This window comes from Primulina eburnea, chromosome 9, assembly GCF_022965805.1.
Source record: "Primulina eburnea isolate SZY01 chromosome 9, ASM2296580v1, whole genome shotgun sequence".
NCBI lineage: Eukaryota > Viridiplantae > Streptophyta > Magnoliopsida > Lamiales > Gesneriaceae > Primulina > Primulina eburnea.
In genome coordinates this window covers 28378411-28400153 of record NC_133109.1, presented here as the reverse complement: position 1 = coordinate 28400153, position 21743 = coordinate 28378411, and the positions used below count along the sequence as shown (strand labels likewise).

The following is a 21743-nucleotide window of genomic DNA, read 5'->3' as shown; positions in this document are numbered from 1 at the left end:
TCCTTTGTTGAGAGCTTTCCAAAATGGGGGCTCAGTTTAAAATTCTGTCAAATAACGGATGAGATATCTTCGGTCAAAGTTTGACAATTGTGTTGAATTTTTTGAGACGGTGATTACAGAAAGAGATGAAAGAGGAAGATAAAGTTGATATTATTATTATTATTATTTTAAAACTTACTTATTCAAATAACTGGTCTTGGGTATATTGGCTGAGCTCTCACGTAAAATCTACAAAAATTATTAAAAATAGACTTTAAAAGTAAGGCAAAAACTTGTGTGAGACGGTCTTACGGGTATTATTTGTGAGACGGATCTTTTATTTGGGTCATCCATGAAAAAGTATCACTTTTTATGCTAAGAGTATTACTTTTTATTGTGAATATGGGTAGGGTTGACCCGTCTCACAGATTATGATCCGTGAGACGGTCTCACATGAGACTCACTCTAAAAGTAATTCGCCACTTGACAAGGAAAGTGTTGATAAAATTAATATGGGAAGGTTGATGCAATATTTCCTAAATAAAACTATATCAACATAGCTAACTCCAAGAATCAGTCTTCCTTTCGGTAGGTTCGATCTTGGGTGTGGGGGCAGTGCCCACACCCCATATGAGTGGTTGAGATTCCACTTCATGGAAAAAAAAATTTTAAAAAGAAATTAGACCATAAAAAATTCTGACCCTTGGATGTAGGATCGAATTATCCCTTACTTTTCAACTTCATTGTGGAATCTGACAGAATCCAACTTTATTTTTACAGTCGTAAGTTTCTTATTTCTCCCCTTTAGCGGCCAAATCCCAAGGACTCACCCCTCTCCTCATCCGTCGATTTATATACATCAATAACAATGAGAAACCCTTCGCTAGGGTGGACTCCATTGAGAATGCAAGTCCAAAGACACGAGCCGAAGAAAATATGGTAAGACTCTTGTTACTTAGTATTCTCATCCATCATGTGTGACGGGCCTCTTCTTGATCCACTTTGAGTCCATTCAAAGGGCTTTGGATTCCATTAGAGGAAGTATTCTTGTTTCTTGTTTTCCCTTTTGTAATACTGGTTTGTCAGTGGTCATATCTCCCCATTTGTTGATGAATCTTGGTCTTTCCCTTTTGAAGAGTGTCTTTTTTTATTGGCGCAAGGGTTGGATTTGTTGTTGAATCTTGATTTTAGTGAGTGTTGTGGTTGTTTTGATGTGGGATTTAAAAATGGTTGACTTAAGTATGCTACTTCAGTTCTCATAATCTCATTGTTTTATGAATCTTGATTTGGGAATTTGTTGGTGACCCGTTTGGCTTTTATTTTCTTTGTAGTTATTTTGCTATTTTACCCCTTTGGGTTGTAGAAATAGGAATACATATATGTTAGGCTCAGGAATGAATCTGATTACCACGATTGTTGGATTTGGTACTAGTGCAACTTTCATTATTTTTGTGTGCACTAGAATGATTTGTAAGAGGCTCCGGCGTAAGAACAAGCATTTGAGCTCGGCCCGAGAATCGATCTTCAGCTGGTATGTTTCGCACTAGTGCTTTGAGAGATACTATACAGGAATAATTTTCCATAATTGGATTTGCAGCCTATTATGTATTATGCCTATCTGGTTTTCCTAAAATCTTAAAAGAAGAGCACTGATGTCTGCCAATTGGCTGGGTAGTTTTTGGGGTAGTTCATAGAGAATAAAAATATCATCGACGTAAGCGATGTGTTTAGCAATTTGTACAACTTTATAAATGAAAGCAAGCACTGATTTTTGCTAGTGTTTTGAAATCTACAGTGTGCTTCATAAGGTAAGCTGCATGTCTTTGGTAAAGTTAAATGTTCATAAATGGCAACTGGATATAAAAGACAAGAATTCTTTTGATTTTCTACTTTGCAAGTGCCAAATGAGGCAGGAGGTTTTTCATTGTTTACCGTGAATAAAATAATAACTTAAATAAGTAACGCATACGAATAGAAATTAATAATCATCCGTATCACGCCAATGGAAAGGGCGTGATACACTTTCTTTTAGGAAAAAAATTAAAGTCACGCCGTCTTAGACGGCATGACTTGCTGTTTTTTTTTTAAAAATATTCAATGGCGTGACTTGTTGATTTTTTTTATGACGTGACTTATTTTTAAAATTTTTTTTACACGGAATTGTGGTGACAGAGTGATAGGATGTATCATGTGCAGCACAAAACACGCGAACCAATTACCACGCCCTGTTAAATGGCGTGTTTTTGACCGAATATCGAAAATTTGCTTATATAATTGGTGAACGTTTAGAGAACATTTGCTATAATTATTCTTCGTTAGTCTAAATTTTTTTTGAAGTGTATCATTCGTTTGCTTTTATCATTCTTCGAATTATTTTGGCTGATTGAAGTGATACATTTTCTTTTAGTGTTCGAATATATTTAATTGTTGGAGCAGCTCAATATCAATTTTCACTTCAACACATGAGGTAATTATGCTCTAAATTAAGTTCTTTTCAAGTTTTATTGAAATCGATAATTTATTTATTTGTGATTATTTTTTTGCAGAGAAAATTTTGATTTTGAACTTCGAGGTAAGTATTAATATAAATTATGTGAATTTAATTTGTGAATATATATTATTGTTTAATCATTATATTACATATCAAATTTATGATTAAAACGGTTAATTATGTTTCAATATATTATTATAATTACTGATTTCTTCCTTTATTTCGAAATCAAGTTGTTATTATTATTGTTTTATATTATTCAAAAACTATATATAAAAAAGTATTATTATTATTATTTTATTTCACATACATAGTATCGAAACTTATTATTATAAAAATTATTTTTTTATTATTTGTATTATTATCAACTTATAAGATACAAATAAAAAATAAGATTTTTTTATTTTAAAATGGTAATAATACTTATAATTATAATTATTATTGTTGTTGTTTTATATAGATAGTATATAAATAAAGTATTATTACAATTAAATTTTTTTGCACAAATAATATAAAATATTGTTATTTTTTAACTTATTATTACATATAAGTATTTCAATTAATTTATTTTATTTTACATACATGGTATCTAAACTTATTATTATAAAAATTATGATTTTATTATTATTAGTATTATTATTTAACTTATAAGATATAAATAAGAAATACGATTTTTTATTTTATAATAATAATTGTTGTTTTATATATGTAGTACATAAAAAAATTTAGTATTAATAGTTAATTTATTTTAGACAAATAATATAAAATTATTATTATAAAGATTGTTATTTTTGTTTTTAACTTATTAAATACATATAAGTAGTAAAATTAATTTATTTTATTATTATTGTTGTTGTTGCTTTATGTAGTATTATGTAAAAAAAAAAGCATTACTATTAATTTGTTTTGTCTATAATGTATGAAATTTATCAACATAATTATTTATATTATTATTAATTTATTAAATACAAATAAATATTATTATTATTATTAGTATTATTATCATTATTATTATTATTATTATTATTATTATTATTATTATTATTGATAGTAGTAGTATCATTAGACAATTTTATCATTATCATTATTGATAGTAGTAGTATCATTAGACAATTTTATCATTATCATTATTGACAGTAGTAGTATCATTAAACAATTTTATCATTATCATTATTGACAGTAGTAGTATCATTAGACAATTTTATCATGATCATTTGTATTATTATAATCATTAATCAGAATAAAAATCAAAGCATATGTAAACAAATTTTAGTATGTATTATTTATTATATTCCATTTGTTATGCAATTGTAATTTAAACAATTTACTATCAACTTTTTATTTTTTATGATCTATTAATATCTGTGTAAGAATGGATACAATGCCAGTTCTTTTATTGGTAGGTGGTAATGTTATGATAGGACACCACACTGTAAAATATAGTGCCACCGCGTTGAGGGAAACACGAATCTTATGATCTATCAATTTTCGTGAATGGAAGGAAATAGTGTACCAGTTGACAAATATTGAAAGTTCAAAATTTAACTTAAAATTGTCAACAAATATTCTTCAATGGACAACTCACGTTGTGTAGAAGTGCATCTTGACATCAATGATGACAACAATTTACAGTTTATGTTGGATTATAGTAACAAAATGCAGTGTGTTGAATTGTATATTGAAACGGATTCCATCAAGCATAATGTATATGTTGAGGTTCCTGAATCATAAATTCCATGTATAACTGAAGGGTTCAATCCAATGGGATTTAATGATGAAGCTGGTACTTCTACTGCTGCTTTCTCGGAACAATAGATGAAAATCATTCTAATTCGGAGTATTGTACTGGGGATTGGGATCGGTATATTATGAACACCGTAGAAGAAAATGTTTGCTAGCCGATTTCCACACGAGGATGGGATTCTGGTGCAAGAGGATGGTACTCGGTTGGCACAAATCATGCAGGTATTGATTGTTTACTTAATGCACATACTAGTGGATCGGGTCATGTATTGACACCTTTCGCGTCTGAAGAACAAAGAATGCGTGAGTTGTCATTAGATATCAGCTTGACGCCACCGAGATAGTTACTGAACCTGATACAACTGCAAGTGAAACAGATGAAGACAAGCGTGATGACGAGAATGCAAAATTTTCTGATATTGTTCAATCTGTCCCGCCTGTTGGTCCATATTTATGTGATGTATATGATGAGCAATTCCCTGATTCTGTTGGAATGTCATCTACGTCGAATTTGAGTTATTACGACGTAGATAAAGGAGAACTTTGCACGAACATGGTTTTTAAAGATAAGAAGCATTTGATTACAGCAGTTAACGACTTCTCAGTTAGAGTTGCTCGACGTGAATACCAAATTGTGGAGAGTACAAAGACTTTGTGGAAAGTTCGTTGTAAGAATAAATATTCAAATATAAACTATAGGTGGGGTTTTCGTGCATCGTCAAAATCCAAATTAGGCTATATCAAGATGACGAAATATGGTGATCCACATACATGTATGTCTAGCCAGGTGGGGTTAGACCACCATAACTTGGGCAAAAATATGATTGCACAAACACTTACCAGTATTGTTAAGTGTAATCCTTCATGTGAGATTAAATATGTCATCCAACTTGTTAAAGATCGATATAATTATCAAATCTCATATGGTAAGATATGGTATTGTTTAAAGCGAGCGGTGAAAAATGTATATGGTACGTGGGAGAGTTCAACACGTCTTTTGCCAAGATATATATGGGTGCCCTTGTAAAGTATAATCCGGGAAGTATTGTAGAGTGGAACCATTTACCCAAACAATTATGCATTCAAGGTTCCGACCATGTATAGATGGGTTCCGACATTGTCGAAAAATAATTGGTGTTGATGGTGCTCATTTGTACATGAAGTATAAGCACAAAATGCTTATAGCTGTGGATTTAGATGCAAACAACCAAATATTACCTTTATCATTTGCAATTGTCAATGAGGAAACATAAGAGTTCTGGAAATGGTTTTTGGAACTTCTATGCAAGCATGTGGTCCGAGGATCCACATGTCTGTGCTTTATCTCCGACATTGTGGCATCATAAATGATGTTGAAGAGATACCTGATTTTAGACCCACGTGGAGTACATCATTTTTGTCTTAGACATGTATGTTCCAATTTCAATACACATTTCAAAAATGTGCATCTAAAGAATCTTTGTTGGAAAGCAGGCACACAACATCAAATACGCAAATTTGATGCCATCATGGATGAAATTAAAAATCTCGACTCTGCTCTCTCTGAAATTGATAAACACAAGTGGACTCTTGCTAACGATGGGGGATGACGACGTGGAGTTATGAATACCAACATGTCTGAATGTCTTAATTCTGTTCTGAAGTGTGATCGTCGACTTCATGTGTCGGCGTCAGTTCAGTTGACATTCAATCGTTGCGTGTAGTATTTCATCGATCGTATCACACGAAGTCAGCGTATGACTTAGGGTAATCAGCCTTGGTCTGATTATGCATTTCGACTTTTTGAGAAATGGTCTGTGAGATCTAGTGAACACAGTATTGCTCGTACTGAGATAAGAGACCAATCAGCATCTGTTGTCACGGGGGGCGACAAGGTCGGGGTGAACGCGTTCAGGTTGTGACCCTTAGTCTAAATGAATGCTCAGGCAGAAAATGGACTATTTTTGGAATTTCGTTTTCACATGCAATATGTACTGCCAAATGGTATGGATTAGTTCCTACACAACATTGCAATGTTGGTTTCAGATTAGTGAATACATAGATACTACGAGGGAATATTTTGCTCGATCGCCGACAAGGAATATTGGGATGCATTGACATTTGAATTGTGCCACAACGCAAATAGGCGTCAAAGATGGAGAAAGGGAAGGGACCGAACTACAGAATGAAAAATGAGATGGACCAGCCTTCAACTCGAGAAAGGCAACGCATCCAGCGAGAAAGCTCGTGACAACAACGCCGTAATCAGAACATGTAAAAAGGTAAAGGTAAAGTTAGAAATCCTTGATCAATTATAGGTAAAGTTATATGAAAAACTGTCTATACAATTTATTTGATTTTTAATTTTGTATTTCATTCATATTGCAAATATAATCTTATATTTAAGTGTTTATGTATTTATGTTTGCATGTTTGAAGGAACACTAGAAGATTCAATATGTTACAATTATGATTGTATGCTTTTCTCTGTATTTAGTAAGTAACCGATCAGTTTGTTTTGGTTTTTATTTGATTGTATTTCATTGTTTCGCGGGCGGGTAGATTTTTATGTATTTTTATGTTCTCTATTGTGTAAAATCATTTCGTTTTGTTTTTTATTTGATAATATCACCATTGTTTCCTAATTTTAGATTATGTATAGCGACACATTTAATTAATTTTTTAATATTTAAGTTTATGTATATTTGAAGTTAATAATGAAAGTAACAACATTAGCCCTAGAGAGAGAATTTTTTGAAAAATGCTCTCCCCCTCTTGGAACTCTCAACCATTCGGGCCCTTGCATTATCCTATCAGTAACTTCATCATATAAGCCTCGCCGACTGGAACTCCCCTCCGACGCCGGTCGTCGGCCGTCGGCGGCTCCTTTTTTCACTATTTTTCTTCTTTTCGGGTTGACTGGTACGTTTCGACAATGCTTCCCAGATATCGCAACAATGTTAGGAACGCGCCTATGGGTTTCAGGTCAGATTTTCGCGATGAAGTGATTAGGATAGAACACAAGATTTTCACGCTGAGACTGGGTAATGAAGGAAGGTCTATTTGGTGGTCTGAAAGAACAAGGAACTCGACCTACATGCTGGACTTCGGGATAGAGGAAGCTTACTGGATTCAACTGAGAATCTTAGACGCCATTTCGACTTCTCCGTTTGACTCGCCTTTTTTCAGACTCCGAGGAAGGAATGCGGTGTTCACAGTGCAGATTTTTTCTAACAAGCGGGGCAGATTTCTAGAATTGTCCAAATACAATCAAAAAGGCAGGAAGCTCACTACCATCGTGCCCAGCGGCTACAAGTCGGAGGGATGGAGGAACATAGCTTCTATTTTGGGGAAGTTGAGGTCGGGGTTTAATCAGAGGGGCGTTTCATCAGGGCATTGGGGCTCAGACCAGAAAAATTTCAATAGTGTCATCAAAGAAGGGAGGCTGGGTATGAGGGACTTATTTCGAGAGGGGCTGAAATCCTTTGACAACGGAGGACTACTAACTGCTGAGAGGAACTGGGAAGAAGCTCTTATAGTTACAAAAAGAAGGGTCAACACAACTTGGGAATCTATCCAGAATGCTCTTGGGAAATCAACTAAATCGAGTGCAACTCTTTTTCCTTTTGAAGCGAACAGAGCAGTGTGGTGGCCCCCTACTGCAGCTGAGTTCTCCTACTATTTGAAATTGAAAAAAGGATTCTTTGATGATGGGATTTCGCTGGATTTTGAGGGATGGAGAAAAGACATCAACAAGCCATTTATAGTTCAAGAGTGCTGTAATAGCTGGATTAGTTTATTCGGTTTATCTTGGAATCTTTGGAGGGCGGATATTTTCAAGATTATTGGGGATCATTGCGGAGGTTTGTTGGAAATAAGTGCTGATACTATAGCAATGCGTGATCTACATGCAGCAAGAATCAGGGTCAAAGGTACTGAAGGTGGGTTTCTACAGAGCAGATTGCAAATTCATTTACAAGGAGAATTGACAGATTTAGGTATTAGGGTTGATACTTTTGACCCTCAAGCTTATCATCGGTATGAAAAGCTGACGTATGCTCAAGTGGTGGTGAATGGCAAGAGAACTGTGGCGGGGTGGGGCAACAACAACATTCAAAGGAAATTATCTCTTCAGAATGGGATCAAAGGAGGAGCCACCGAAGGGTTTCGAGAGAAGAATGATTCAACTGCCCATGCTTTAGATAAGGACTCATCGGAGATGCAAACCAGATCGGGTTCAAAATCAAGGCAGAAGGAGGATGGGCTTGATCCAAACACTCTGGAGTTAAAGCCATCCTCATCACTCACTAAGGGTGCTGACAAGATTACAGGTTCTGATTGCAAGGCGATCAAAATCCTATCGAGAGTCGTACCTAAAGAACCGTTAAGATTTCATAGTTCTCAAGTCTTCTCAACAAATTACACGCAGACGACGGGAAATATCAGCGTAGAGGGTGATGCAACATCTAAAAGACCAATGCCGACTTACGAAAAGACTTATTACAGACGCTCAAAACAAGATGCTGTTGAGCAGGGAGAGTTGATTATGGAAGAGGAAGATGACTGTTTGTTCAATGACTCACAAGATGATTTTTTAGAGGAAGAGTCCGACTCAGAAGACACTGCCAGCTTCTTCTCCGGAAAATCTAATGCTTCGGCTAAATCGTTAGGAGTGTTGGGCGATATCCAAGAGCTTTTCTCTAAGGAATCTGAGCAGCCACATCTTCCAGCGCAATCTCCACTGAGCAATGCAACTCCACCAGTGTTACAGGATGAAGAGAATGCCTTATCTCATAATTCCGCTGAAGATAAAGATGTTTTGTTCCAAATTCTGAAAGAGCCGCTCTCTTCAACAATTATGAATGTGACTCCTGCAGAGTTAGATCCTAAGGATTATGCGACATCTGCTGTGGGACAGGTACTTATCAATTTTCATTCTTCGCTCATCAATCATCCCTTCAAGTTTCATTCCAACTTTCCTGCGTCTTTCAATGCTTTGGGCTTGTCTAGAGGTCTTTTAGGAGGGGGGGGTGAGAGGAGGTTTGAATTGTCGGGTTACGGGAAAGATCTTTTCAAAGGATTACAGGAGGTAAGGACAGGGGGACAAGCGACGGATAGATTGGCAGTTTGTGATGTTGGCTTATGTGGGGTGGAGGAGAGGGGTCCAACAAACTCTTTGAAAAGAGAGTTGAACAGATTGAAGTGTGGTATCAATTATGAGAGAGGTTCATCCTCTAAGGGGCCTCGCATTTCTTTATGAAAATTTTCTCATGGAATATAAGGGGTGGAGGGACGTCGAGGAGAAGAGAATTGGTTCGTAGGATGATACGTAAGGAAAATCCCGATATTGTGGTACTTCAGGAAACTAAAAAACAGATTGTCGACAGGTGGTTTGTGACGAGTATGTGGAAATCCAGATTTGTTGATTGGGTTAGTCTTCCGTCGGATGGGCGTTCGGGGGTATCCTTGTCATGTGGGATCCAAGGGTGGTGGTGGTCGGTAGTAATTTGATAGGCGAATTTTCAGTGTCAGTTGAAATAAAGCAAAACAATGATGTCAGGTGGTGGTTCACAGCAATTTATGGGCCAGTCAAACCGGGAGAGAGGGAAAAATTTTGGGATGAATTGGCTGGGTTGAGTTCTATTTGCGGGGATAAGTGGTGCTTAGGGGGAGACTTCAATGTCGTCAGAAACACGGGAGAAAAGATGAATAGCATTTCAAACACTACTAGCATGCTCTGTTTTGATATGCTGATAGGTGAGTTGGGCCTTTATGATCCTCCTCTCTTGAATGCTCAATACACGTGGTCAAACTTCAGGGACGAACCGATTTGTTGCCGGTTAGACAGATTCTTATTTTCGATTGGATGGGGGGACTTTTTTCCAAATTTCAGACAAAATGTATTACCAAGGATTACTTCGGATCATTTTCCACTGGTACTTGACACCACGAAGGTAAAATGGGGACCAACACCGTTCAGATTCGAAAATGCTTGGTTGTCAAATCATATATTTAAAGATTTGGTCCGGACGTGGTGGGTTGAGGGGGAGGAACAAGGGTGAGAGGGTTACAAGTTTATGAGAAAACTCAAAAGATTGAAAGCTAATATCATAATCTGGAACAAAGAAGTTTTTGGCAATGTGGGTGTTAGATTGGAGGAGTTGAAGCTTAGGGTTAAGCTTTTGGACGAGCTGGAAGCCGAGGGACGATGGACTGAAGTTTTAAATTCAGAAAGAAGAGACGTGAAATGTGAGTTGGCAACTTTGAATTTTAATAAGTGGCAGTTGGATAGTCAGAAAGCGAAAGTGAAGTGGTTGAGGGAAGGTGATCAAAACTCTAGGTTCTTTCATTCATTGTTGAGCAACAGAAGAAATAAGTCCATTATAGACAAGATGGAGTTGGAAGATGGTACAGTGGTCACGGGGGAGAGAGAGATCGAGGAAAACATTGTCAGTTTCTATAAGCATTTGTATAGGAAATCGGAAGGGGAAGGTGGCGGGTTGGAGGATATGGAGTGGTGCCCCTTGGATAGCAGTGCAAGAGATGAACTGGAAGTTTCCTTTACCGAGGAAGAAATTAAAAAAGCAGTGTTTCACAGTGAAGGGTCGAAAGCGCCGGGTCCGGATGGTTTCACTTTAGCATTTTTCCAAAAGAATTGGGTTACAGTTAAGGAAGACTTAGTTAAGGTGTTGGCTGAATTCCATGGTGGGGGAGTGGTGAACGGCATCACTAATGAAACTTACATCTGCCTTATTCCCAAGAAACAAGACGCGGTTAAGATCACTGACTTCAGACCTATCAGTCTGACGACGAGTTTGTACAAAATCATTGCGAAAGTATTGGCTAACAGACTTCAAAGGGTGATGAGCTTCACAATAGCAAACAATCAATGTGCTTTTATCAAGGGAAGACAGATTTTGGATTGTTGTCTTGTTGCAAATGAAGTGGTCGAAGATTACCGAAATAAGAAAAAAAAGGGGTGGGTGCTGAAAGTTGATTTGGAAAAGGCGTATGACAATGTTGATTGGAGATTTCTGGATTTTGTGTTGGAGAAAAAATGATTCGGATTAAGATGGAGAAGGTGGATAAAAGGGTGTGTGTCTAACATATCGTTCTCGATTTTTATTAACGGTAAACCGAGGGGGAAATTTAGAGGGGAACGAGGACTTCGTCAAGGAGATCCTCTGTCCCCTTTTCTTTTTAACTTGGTCATCGATGCACTGGGTAGGATGGTTGACAGAGCTAAGGCTTTGAATGAAGTAAGAGGTTTGGTGGTCGGGAGGGGTAGTGTGGAAGTCTCGCACATTCAATTTGCCGATGACACGTTGTTCTTAGTTCAAAAGGAAACTCATGTGCGGAGACTTGTGGAAATAATCAATTTGTTTGGATTGAAATCGGGTTTGAAGATCAATTTTAATAAGAGTGTAGTCCTGGGGATCTGTTGTGAGGAAGAGGAAGTGCTTTCTTTGGCCCAGACAATTGGGTGCAAAAAAGATGACTGGCCGATTAAGTATCTAGGGCTACCTTTGGGAGGAAAACCGATGGCTATTGATTTTTGGGAGCCGGTCCTTACTAAGATGTCCAAAAAATTGTCAAGCTGGAAGAAATCGTACTTATCTAGAGGTGGACGATTGACCCTCATAAAAGCTGTGTTAGGCGCCATGCCTTCTTTTTACATGTCTCTCTTTAAAGTGCCAACAAAAGTAGCGAAAATAATGGAAAAAATTATGAGAGACTTCTTGTGGGATGGAACGGACGGGGAAAAGAGATGTCACGTCGTGGGTTGGGAAATGGTTTGCAGACCGAAGGATAGGGGAGGGCTTGGAGTGGGGAATATTGGTTTGAGAAACAAAGCGTTGTTAGGGAAATGGTGGTGGCGTGGTGTAGAGGAGAAGGGACAGTTGTGGATAAGTGTTTTTCAAAGCATTTACGGTTTTCAAGAAAATGGATGGGACTTGGGATTGGCTAGGAACACGACTTCTCGTAGCCCTTGGAAAGGTATTTCTCGTTCTTTCCCGGCAATTCAGCAGCTGAGTGGGTTGGTGTTGAGAGGGGGAAACTCCATTAGGTTTTGGGAGGATGTTTGGGGGGGAGAGGAACCTTGTTTCAAAGTGAGATTTCCTTCTTTGTTTTCGATTTGTACAGTCATCAATAAACCTATTCGTAATTTTTATGAGGTCTTCGAGTCGGGTGAGAGTCGTAACTATCGCTGGGACGTGCGTTTTAGGAGACACCTTAGTGACAGAGAGTTGGGGGAGTTTGGGAATTTGTTGGGAGTACTTCATTCGGTCAGGATCGAGTTGAATTCGGAGGATAGGAGGGTTTGGTTGGGTGACTCTTCGGGTCGGTTCTCGGTCAGTTCTTTTTACGAGTCTTTCTTCCCTTTTAATTTATTTCCTGCATTTCACCCTCATAATCAAATATGGAAAGTGCCTGTCCCACATAAGATTCAAGTTTTCTCGTGGATCGTCGCTCTGGGCAAGTTACAAACCTCGGATTCAGTGCAAAGAAGATGGCCATCTTGTGCTTTGAGGCCACAGTGGTGCTGCTTATGTCACGACCATGAAGAGGATCAGGATCATTTACTGGTGCACTGTGTGTTCTCAAGAAGTATTTGGATAAAGGTGCTGCAAGAGTTCGGATTAATTTGGATTTTTCCAAAGAGGGCCAAAGACATGTTTATCATAGATCCGGGATTTGGAAATGATCCAGTCGTCAATACTTTCTGGTATACGGTAGTTCATTACACATTCTGGACTATATGGCTTGAGAGAAATAACAGAATCTTCAATGACTTAGCAACCTCGGAGGACAGAGTGTGGGATTTGTTGAAATTCAGGGTGGCGCAGTCAATCAGAATTATCAGAGGCCTAGGTCATTTAGCTATTTCAGATGTGGTTAGGGATTGGAAGTTCGTAATGTTGTAATTTTATTTTGGTCGTTTTTATTTTTCAGCTGTTTTTATGGCGGAAAACTCTTTCGCTTATTTTGTATCAGACTATTTTACAGATTCTATATATTATTAGTTTCCTATCAAAAAAAAAAAGTTAATAATGAAAGTTCTTACATTTGAAAATCTTAAAGCTTTGTCACATTTTGAATAAATATTGAATCTTATTAATTGTGTAGTGTATATATAAATATATATCATCACATATTTATCACATATTTATCTTGGCTCATGTATCAGTATAATATAATGCAAATATTTAAAAACAAATGCAAAATTTGAAAATAAAACAAGTAAATTTACATAAATTCATAATACATAACTTATAAATTAATATATTATAATGCAAGTCAGCATTGAAATAGTTTACATTTTTTCCTGCACAAATGATGTCCAGTCCCACAATCACGTAGTTTTGGGACTCGTTTGCTTTTACGCACCAATTGTGGGGCTTGAAGTTCTTTTCTTCTTCTTCTTCTTCTTCTTCTTCTTCTTCTTCGTTAACATTTAGTCTAGCGCTGGAACCCACATCATATCAACGTTTGGAGGAACCTCGCTTGACGATAGAGGATGAGAATATCCCATGTATGAAATTGGTGATATGTTATAATTTGGGCGGATTTCCTTATTCTGATGGCGATGTCCGTCAAATAAGAGTTCCGTAAAAGAAGGTTCATAAGCATGCTGTGGAGTTTGAAATTCATGATGCGTGTGTGAAGTACCTAATCCAAAAGGTACATTAAAATCAAACCTATGTGCCCATTCAGTATACGAGGAAGGCACGGAATAATGATCATATGGAGTTCGAAATATAAATCTTGATGCAAAGTACCCTCTCCTGAAAGTTGATATATTGTTGAATAAGAACATGAAGGTGAATATAAACAAAGTACTTCGATAATAAAAACATGTACCATGTGAGGTATGAGGCCACATAAGAGTCGTGGGAGATTGTGTAGACGTACTTTGTCGGCAGTCAGTAGTCGAGAGTGATGGTTCATCATCTACATCATCATCTCTCTGTCGTCGCCTTCTATTTGCAGACCTTGCATGGCGATGATGTTGCTCCTGTTCTGAAGGACATTTCATACAATAAGTCATCGGTCTAGATAGTATTTTTTAACAACTTAAGGTAACGCATCACGCGGTTGATCGTCAACAGAAAGTCCTCGAAACAAATTCCTTAAAATTGATGCTTCATCTCTCTAAAATAAAATAAAAATAAAAAAACTTAACACATTAATAGTAAATTATAATAGTATAACGAAAAGTGTTGGAAATAAATGGTTTAACAAGCATTTACCACAACACGCATGAAATATGTATCACCAGGCTGATAACTATAATCCATTTGTTGAGGCTCGATAAAAGATATGAAACGTCGAGTTATAGAATCATACCATATCTCATAATTATATTTCATGCTGAAATTTTCTATCAATTCACTCTCAACAATCAAATTATGACGATTTTATCATGCATCCACCATTAATCTATGATGTTTGACCAAATCGTAATTTTTGCGCCTCCGCCTTGAACATTCATGTAACTGATTTACATCAAGTGCTGGTATTGGAATGTTTTGTGACATTCCAAATTGCCGTAGAACTCTATTTGGACGATGCATTTCCATAATGTGAAAACATATCAGTGGGCACACACTTCGCTAGAGAGTGAGATGTGTACATTCTAAGGGCAATGACAAAACATCCACGGGTTCGAGGTCGTATACGAGCCATTTAAACTACAATTAATGAACAAAAAGAATATGTACAAAAGTGATAATATCTGTCATATTTGAAATTTTATATTTTATACAATATAAATACATGACCATCTCCCATCTTTTCAAATACACACGAATGATCCACACAGAGTGTGTAGGTGTATGTGTCCAAGTGAATACCTGTTTCCATCTGCATGTACATTAAATTCGTAAGACTTTAAAATAAAATGACTTATAAATTTCATATCATATGTTGCAATTATTACCTTGCTCCATATGGTGGAATTGGAAGAATATTATCACCGCTGTTTTGATTTTCAGGTCGCGTAATTAGGTTGTATCCTAAGCGGTCAGGAGATAGAGGAGTCATTCTAGACCATGCCCAAATCTATAAAACAATTGAGTTTAATAAATGTGTACCAAAGAATAGTATATATTCAAATAAAAAATTGTAATAAATATACCTCTAAAATGTATGAAGGACCTGCGATTTCTTGTTTTCACGATCCAGATGTGGAATACAACTCGTGGTATAAATATGCAAGTACATCGCTTGCCCAGCTATAACTACGAACCTTATGCAAATCTTGCAGAAAATGTAAGTACAACAGTTTGACCGCGCAACCTTCAGAATCAGGTAGCATACAACCATCAACAACCAACAACGCAACACATCGGGAGTATTGTGTCACTTCTACGTATGTACTGTTTTCATCAATGACTGTTTGTGTACAGTGTAAGTACAAGTAGTCAACTTTAAACTGTTGGATCTGAAGTCTGTCTGAAGTGGCACGAAACCTAACCAATCATAACAATAAACCTGTCATACAATAAATTTGCGGAATACATCAGTCCCGATGATAGGATAATCATCAACATTAAGCCCCAAAATTATCGCAACATCTTGTAGCGTGATTATTGCCTCGCCAACTCGAAGGTGGAAAGTATGAGTTTCTCGGTGCTATGTTTCCACAAGAGCAGTTATCAAATGATTATCGTGAACACAATCATCACAACAGAGGATGTCGTAAAAGCCCATTTCGTGTAGACATGACCGAACACGATGGTGTATTATACAACTTTTCTACAATTCCCAAATTAAATTATCTGATCTACGCACTCTTAAGGTGTTATCCAAGTTGTTAGGTGTAATAAAACTAGATATATGTGTTTGTTGCTGATAAAGAACATTAACATCAACATGTCCAACATGTAATGATATCCTGTAATTAATAACAAGAATAATATATTGTTATCTAGCACAATATTGTCTAAAAAAACAACTACAACATCAATTAACAAAATAATTATAATATATAAACATTAACTATAAGTAAACCAATTTTAAAAAAATTAAAAATAATAAATAAACTAAAAATAATATATTTACAATCTACGAGTTTTGAAAATACAAAGTTATTTTAATAATAAAAATTTATATACATACCTCGATTGAAATTTTTATAATGAAATTTTAATTGCATGAAAAAATAAAAAAACAATCACGTTGAATTTATTATTAAATTCATTAATAAAAAATCACGCTGAATCAAAAAACAATCATGCTGAATCACGCTGAATTTATTATTAAATTCATTTATAAAGAATATATTATTCTTGTTATTAATTATAGCATGTCCTTACATGCTGAACCTGTTGATGCTACTGTTCTTTATCAGCAATAAACACATATATCTAGTTTTATTACACCTAACAACTTGGATAACATCCTAAGGGTGCGTATATCATATAATTTAATTTGGGAATTGTGGAAAAGTGGTATAATACATGATCGTGTTGGGTCATGTCGACATGAAATGAGCTTTTACGGCATCCTTTGTTGTGGTGATGGTGTTTACGGTAATCATTTGATAACTGATCTTGTGGAAAGATGACCGAGAAACTCATATTTTCCACCTTCTGGTTGGCGAGGCAACAATTACGCTACAAGATATTGCGATAATTTGGTGGATTAATGTTGACAGTGACTTTATCATCCAGACTGATGTATCCCGCAAGTTTACTGTGTGACAGGTTTATTGTTAATGTTGGCTAGGTTTTGTGCCACTTCAGACAGACTTCAGATCCAACAGTTTAAAGTTGACTACTTGTACTTACACTGTACACAAACAGTAATTGATGAAAACAATACAGACATAGAAGTGGCACAATACTCCCGATATGTTGCGCTGTTGGTTATTGGTGGTTGTATACTACCTGATTCTCAAGGTTGCACAGTCAAACTATTGTACTTACTTATTCTGCAAGATTTGCATAAGGTTCGTAGTTATAGTTGGGCAAGTGTTGTACTTGCATTTTTATATCACGAGATTTGTTTCGCATCTGGATAAGGAAAACAAGAAATCGCTGGTCCTTTACACATTTTACAGGTATATTTATTACAATTTTTTATTTGAATATATACTATTCTTTGGTACACATTTATTAACTCATTTGTTTTATAAATTTGGGCATGGTCTAGAATGACTCCTCTATGTCCTGACCGCTTAGGATACAACCTAATCACACGACCTGAAAATAAAAATAGCGGTGATAATATTCTTCAAATTCCACCATATGGAGCAAGGTAATAATTGCAACATATGATATAAAATTGATAAAGTCATTTTTATTTTAAAGTCTTACGAATTTAATGTACATGCATATGGAAACAGGTATTCACTTGGACACAGATCTACACACTCTGTACGGATCATTCGTGATGTACTTGACAAGATGGGACATAGTCAGGTATTTACATTGTATAAAATTTCAAAGATGTCAGATACTATCACATTTGTACATGATTCCTTTTGTCCATTAATTTTAGTTTAAATGTCTCGTATACGACCTCGAAGTTTTGTATGTTTTTTCATTGCCCTTAGAATGTAGACATCTCAATCTCTGGCTAAGTGTGTGTCCACTAATATTTTTCACATTGTGGAGATGCATCGCCTAAATCGAGTTCTTCGGCAAATTTGGAATGTCACAAAACATTCCAATACCAGCACTCAATGGAGATCAGTTACATGAATGCTCAAGGCGGGGGCGCAAAAATTACGATTGGGTCAACCATCATAGACTAATGGTGGCTGTGTGGAAAATCATCATAATTTGATTGTTGAGATTGAATTGATTGAAAATTTCACCATGAAATATGATTACGAGACAATATATGATTCTATAAGTTGACGTTTCATATCTTCTATCGAGCCTCGACAAAAGGATTTTGGTTATCAGCCCGATAATTCATATTTCAGGCGTGTTGTGGTAATTGCTTGTTAAACTATTTATTTCCAACACTTTTATACTATTATAATTTACTATTAATGTGTTTGATAAGCTTTTATTTTTATTTTATTTTAGAGAGATGAAACATCAATTTTAAGGAATTTGTTTAGAGGACTTCCTGTTGATGATCAACCACGTGAAACGTTAGCCGAAATTGTTAAAAAAACTATCCAGACCGGTGATTTATTGTATGAAATGTCCTTCAGAACATGAGCAACATCATCACCACGAAAGGTCTGCAAATAGAAGGCGACGACAGAGAGATAATGATGTAGATGAGGAACCATAACTCTCGACTCCTGACTGGAGACAAAGTATGTCTACACAATCTCCCACGACTCCTGTGTGGCCTCATACCTCCCAAGGTACATGTTTTTATTATCAAAGTATTTTGTTTATATTCACTTTCATGTTCTTATTCAACAAATGTATTAACTTTCAGGATAGGGTATTCGCATCAAGATTATATATTTCGAACTCCACGTGATCATTATTTTGTGTCTTCCTCGTATACTGAATTGCCACATAGGTTTGATTTTATTGTACTTTTTGGGTTAGGTACTTTGCACAGTGTGTTCACTAGATCTCACAGACAATTTCTCATAAATTCGAGATGCATAATCATGCCAACTGAACTAACGCTGATACAGGAAGTAAACGAGCACCCTTCAGAATAGAATTAAAATACTCAAACATGTTGGTCGTCATAACTCCACGTCTCCGTTCCCCATCGTGAGCAAGAGTACACTTTTGTTTATCAATTTCAGAGAGAAAAAAGCTCTCAAGTCGAGATTTTGAATTTAATCCATGATGACAACAAATTTGCGTATTTGATGTTATGTGCCTGTTTTCCAACATAGATCCTTTAGGTGCACATTTTTGAAATGTGTATTGAAATTAGAACATATGTGTCTTTAGATACACTTGAAACCGTAGTTAAGATAAATCAATCCCGTTGTTAGTGTAGCCCTCGGGGTGAGCGCTGGGATTGTGATATCCAGTTCTGGTTGTTTGTGTCATTCCTGTTATATATCGTTACAGTGGAGGCCGAGTTGGGGGTTTTGATTAGCACAACCTGACATATCTTGCATACTTGGCAGGGCGGTTTAGCTGGATGACGATGTAGCTCTCCTTGTGTTGCTCGAGCATTATTCTTGTTGATCATATCGTTCGTTTTGCTCTGTTTACCCCGTTGATATTGAGCCATGTTCATGCATTTCATATTTCATCTACATATATATATTGATGCATTATTTATGTTATTGCTATGTTTGTTGAACTGTTTCATACCAGAATCCTAATATCAGTTGTTTACTGGGGGGCTACTGTGGTTGCTTTTGGGCACCATGGTAGATCTCCCGAGTGGTTTTGCAGCACCATTCGGAGGTTCCGCTGACGGAGCTCGTGGTTGAGGTTGGATTGTTTGGTTTTGGTTCGTTGGAGTCTTCCAGCTAGTCTTTATGGATGTCTTGGAGTTTGTGTCAGTTTTATGTTGTATTTTGTTTTTGCCGGGGGATGCCCCGAGTATCCGTATGGGTATTTGATTTGTTATTATTTAATTTTGATCAGTTTTAGTATGTTTTAAAGCCTTGCTGGCTTAGTTGAATTGATGCTTGGGAATTGTTGACGTGCGTCTGGTCGGCACTTGCATGTAATTGTTTAAGTTTATCGTAGCGTCAGTTTTGACTCATTTTACTATTTTCTGATGCTTGAGTTTTTCGGGATGTCCTACTTACGAGGAGGTCATGCCGAAATTTTTCTAGGCCTGAGGTCTGTTTTAAAGTATTATAAATCATTTTCTGCTTCTGCTACAAAATTACTTCAAATCATTATTATTTGATCATTAATTGTCGTCAGAATAAATGAGCCTCACAGTCTTTGTATCAGAACGTAAATTGGGATACACACGGACTAGAGTCTATGACACTTGAGTTTTGGCACTAAATTGGTGTTGTTGCGCCTGTGTTTGCTACTTGACAGTGTGCTTATGTGATTATATGATTTGTTTATTTTTATTGTAATTGTTATAAATGTTATATTGTGTAGAATGGAAGGAGATGGTGAGATTCCGGTTGTTAGAGGTCGTGGTGGTGGACATGGTAGACCTCGTACCCGTGTTGATGATACTAATGCTGAGCAAGCTGATGATCAGTTAGAGCAGCTTAGAATAAATGAGTTAGATGCCCGTTTTCACTCTAAGCACCCACCTCGATTCAGTGGTTCTGAGGGAGTTGAGAAAGCTGAACTATGGATTTCTGAGATTGAGGAATTGTTTGATCTGATTGAGTATCCTTCAGAGCATCGATTAAGATTAGCTGTACATCAGTTGAAAGATCGTGCCAAAATGTGGTGGTCTACTACCTTGATGACCTTAGATGCTCAGAGAATTGTTCCATCATAGGATATATTTAAGCTGAAGTTTAAGGAGAGTTACTGTCCTCCATTGTTTTACAGCCCAAGGCTTCGGAGTTTCATAACTTGAAAGAGGGTGATATGTCGGTTGAGGAGTATGCTGATAAGTTCAATGTTATGCTGAGATATGCTCCTCATGTTGCTGCAAGTCAGCTAGCTGTTGTTGAAAATTTCATTGAAGTTTTGAACGATCTTTTGCACTCTTTTGTTTCTACTGGTAAGCCATGGAATTATCTTGAAGTAGTGGAGATAGCAAAAAAGGCCGAGGCTAGTCTAAAGAGGAGTAGTAAATGAGTTTCTACCCTACACCATCAGTCTGGGTGGCAGCAGTTAAGTCAATCTGGTTCTACATATCTCCGTCCACGTGGCAAGCAATTCAAGAAGTCTGGTTCTAGTTCTTTGAGTTCTGGGAGTTCTAGAAAGCGTGTTGGACATCGTTATAGTAGAAACTATTGTGATCTCTGTGGAGCCCAGCATTTCAGTAACCAGTATGTGGGAGTTCATGGGGTTTGCAATATTTGTGATCGCCCGGGTCATTTTGCTAAAGTCTGTCCTAATCAAACTAGGAAGTCTGCCCAGGTAGGTAGCGGAAGCTCAAGGTAATAGATTCCCAGCAGCATCTCAGTCTTTCCACCAGTCTAGTCGCCATTCACATCAGTCCAGAGGGCAGGGTGGTCAGCAGAATCAGCCACATGTTCATGTATTTGCCTTGACTGAGGATGAGGCTCAGGCAGCTCCAGGTACTGTCACTGATAATGTGGTGTTCAATGCGGTGTTGTTTCATGATGAAAATGTATTGTATCTGAATCTCATAGTACTACATATGCATGACTTTGATTGTATCGTTGGTATAAATGTTTTGACTGCAAATCGTGCCACTGTTGATTGTTATCGAGGAATAGTTCGTTTCAGGCCTAATTGCTCCTAAATGGAATTTTTATGGTCATGGTTCTCAAGCTAAAATTCCTCTAGTTTCTTCTATAGAGATGACTAGATTGTTAGATTCTGGTCATGAAGGCTTTCTTGTCTACGCTGTTGATCTATCGCAAGATAAACGACATATATATGTATCCCTCTTGTCTGTGAATTTCTTGGCGTGTTCCCAAAGGAAATTCTTGGTTTTCCACCAGATCGAGAAGTCGAGTTCAGCATTGAGTTAATGCCAGGAACTGA

The 21743-nt window shown here is 36.7% G+C and overlaps 1 long non-coding RNA gene across 1 annotated transcript; it reads right to left on the bottom strand.

Moving 5' to 3' along the window:
• Positions 1-13449: 13449 nt before the first annotated feature.
• LOC140840493 (uncharacterized) lies at positions 13450-16304 on the bottom strand. Its single transcript, XR_012120007.1, has 3 exons — positions 15332-16304; positions 15134-15255; positions 13450-15057 (listed from the first exon to the last, which is right to left on the bottom strand). It is a non-coding gene; the product is annotated as an uncharacterized lncRNA (long non-coding RNA).
• Between the last annotated feature and the right edge of the window lie 5439 nt (positions 16305-21743).